At 46.4% G+C, this 3,217-nt stretch overlaps 1 non-coding gene across 1 annotated transcript; it reads right to left on the reverse strand.

Moving 5' to 3' along the window:
• Positions 1–430: 430 nt before the first annotated feature.
• On the reverse strand, positions 431–503 carry TRNAK-CUU. Its single transcript has one exon. It is a non-coding gene; the product is annotated as a tRNA-Lys (tRNA).
• Positions 504–3,217: the final 2,714 nt, after the last annotated feature.

The raw sequence follows: 3,217 nt of genomic DNA on the forward strand, positions 1-3,217 counted from the left end.
TAAACCCCTCGAGTCACTGCTGATCTCCAAACTAATCAATACTGCACAGCACTCAATTAAATATTAAGTAATTATAAATTAAATATTAATTAAAAATACACATTTCAGACGTTTTGGCAGAACCCCACAACCTCATTAATGTTCAGTCCTCGTGTCCCTAACATCCGACTCACTGGCCCTCACACAGAGCGCGCTGCGACGAGGGTTTTTCTGCCCCACGTAACCGTGACCTGTGTACCCAGAGGATGAAAATGTTCCCCAGCCTGATTGTCCCCCTTTTTAAGCCGGTTAAGTCTTGGCAGTTTTTTACGTGTTGCATCGTTTGAAAACGAGAAGCTGCAGGTCGCAGGGAGCACCGTGGATGGAAAACACCCTGGTGAGACCGGGCTTGACGAGCCCCGCGGGCTCCTTAGAAAAGCAAAGGCGCAGCCGCCCAACGTGGGGCTCGAACCCACGACCCTGGGATTAAGAGTCCCATGCTCTACCGACTGAGCTAGCCGGGCGGGCGGAAGCCGCTTCTTTTCTGGAGCCCTTCAAAGGAATAGGACTATTCTAACCTGCTCGAGATTGATGTTTCTCACTAGTTTTATTTTTCATATTTTGGGGGGAGAGTTTTTCACTACTCTCAACATTGCGGTTCGTTTCTGATTCCGCGCACACAAACTTTTATTGTCTGATAAAATGTGCAGACGGCCCTCTAGTGGTCAGAGGGAAGGCCGGCCACACAGGGGGCCCCCACTGCGGCCTGGAGACGGGAGTGGGCGTGGGGGCGGGGGCCGCGGAGGTGCCGGACCCCTGCTCGCGTCCATCCCGGAGACCCCCGGGGCAGGTGCTCGCCCGCCCCATGCAGGGGGGCCTAAGAGGTGCCGGACCCCTGCTCGCGTCCATCCTGGAGGCCCCGGGGCGAGAGTCTCGCCCGCCATGCAGGGGGACCTAGGAAGCGCCAGACACCTGCTCCAGGCCCTCCCAGAGACCCCCGGGGCAGGAGTTCGCCCCCGATGAGGGGGGCAGGGGAGGTGCTGGACACCTGCGTGGACGCATATCCTGCAGAAAAGCTCAGAGCCCAAGGCACAATAGTAGAGCTAGTTGGCCTCTGGGGGCCCGTGTGCGCTAGAGGTTTCTGGAATTTTTCTGAGGTTTTAAACGGGATTTTGCAACCAAGCCATGCCATATTGTTCACACAGTAGACGGTTATGGAAAAACTAAGCAGTCTCAGAAATTAATTGAAAATGCCATATGGTGTTTTTCGCCTACAGATCTAAAAGGTGAAGACCTTTATCCTATAGACTGGTAACACCTCAGTGTGGGAAGGGACACTATTTCAAGCCTCTCCCCACTAAAACTGAAAAATCAAAGACTTATTTTGCTTTTCTAGTAGGAACTGTAGTTCTCATCACCACCTAGTTCCCATTGATGAGGGAGTGCTCTACTTCATAGGAAAAACAAAAAACAAAAAAACACACATGTAGGATGAGTAAAAGCATAATTTCACAAACCTTTAGAAACAAGGATGATCAAATTGTAGTTAAACCATTACATTAATTGTTGGTGGGAACTGGATATACACAACGATCAAAGTAACAGGACCCATGTTACTCCCTAGATGCAGGAGGGGCAGTTGAATGGAAGAATGGACAGATTGGCTGTCACCACCCTGAGAAATTCATCTGAGTTTTGCTAGTGGCTTTACTAAATCCTCAACAAGAGCATGTGTCTCTGGTACAAACGCAATTCGAAGTACACAGGATCAGGGGTAATTATTTATTCTATCCAAAATTGTTTTGTGTGTATTTGCCAGCCATTAGCTATTAATTCCAGTTCATAGGAAGTGAAGAGGCATGATGAACCAGACAAATGGCACCACTCGGAAGCAGTAACACAAAATCAGAAGATGGGAAACCTGCAGGACAACTGGCCCAGGGTCTTCATTGAGTATTGTATTCCTAGAAATGATTTCTGCTAGATGAAGGGGCCCAAGGGCCATAACAGGCAGATAGGTGATCCTGGATCAGACACTGTTCTGGATAAACCAGCTATCAATCAGATTTGGGGATCCATGGGGAAAAGTGAGTATATTTTGAATATCAGATGAGCTGAAAATTCACTATAGGAGAAAAGTGGAGGTGGCTGATTGAAAGAAGGAGATTGCAGGCAAAATGTAATCTCTCCTCTTAGGAAAAGAAGGCCACATAGTAAGATATTAATGGTGACACTTGGGGAATAGGAATCCCAAGTTTTACTTTTTGAATTTTTGTTTGTCTTTATTCTTTAGCTCCCTAAAATGCATATATATACTTGTATAATCATAAAAAATGTTATTTAAAAAAATAGATGAGAAAGAAAAAAGAAAGTAAAACAAAGGTATGACTGGAGAATGAACATTTTCCGTGTTCATACGTTACTTTACAATTAGGCTGACAGAAATGAGAACCCAGAAGTGCTGGGTTCTTCTCATGTATAAGAGGACTGCAAATCTGGTCCACACCTTCTTAGCAGTCCCGGCAAAGGAGGAAAGCTGATCGTTGTGGAGCTGAAAGTACCCTCGATATTAAGCTGTTTAAACCAAACTAATTCCTGGGGTACCAGGACCAAAATGATACAGCTCAATAGAGCCTGTTATTCAGAAAGAACTGTTCTGGGACCAAAGATACCTGGATCTTTGTTCCTTTGGAAGTTGTGTATGCGTGTTTCTTGTTTTCAAAATTGTGATGAAATAACACAATACATAAAATTCCCTGTTTTAACCATTTTGAAGCGTACAGCTCAGGGGCATTAAGTGCATTCATGTAGTCAGGTAACCATCACCATCATCTGTCCCCAGAACTCTTTCATTGTCCCAAACTGACGCTCTGTGCCCATTAGACACTAGGTCCCCCTCTGCCTCCCCCAGCCCCTGGGACCTGCCATTCGACCCCTCTAGGTACCTCATACAAGTGGAATTATACGGTACTTGTCCTTTTGTGATGGCCTATTTCTCCAAGCATATTGTCTTCAAGGTTCATCCATGTTGTAGCAGGTGTGAGAATGTCCTTCCTGTTTAAGGCTGAGTGATAGTCCAGCGTGTGCATGTGCCCCCTTGTGTTTATCTCGTCTGTCAACGGACATCCGCGTTACTTCACCTTCTCTCTGAATGTTGGTGTACAAATACCTGTTGGAATCCCTGCTTTCAACTCCTTTGGGCATATATCCCAAAATGGAATTGCTGGGTCCTAGGGTA

This window comes from Mirounga leonina, unplaced genomic scaffold (assembly GCF_011800145.1).
Source record: "Mirounga leonina isolate KUSES-001 unplaced genomic scaffold, KU_Mleo_1.0 Mir_178, whole genome shotgun sequence".
NCBI classification, from domain to species: Eukaryota; Metazoa; Chordata; class Mammalia; order Carnivora; family Phocidae; genus Mirounga; species Mirounga leonina.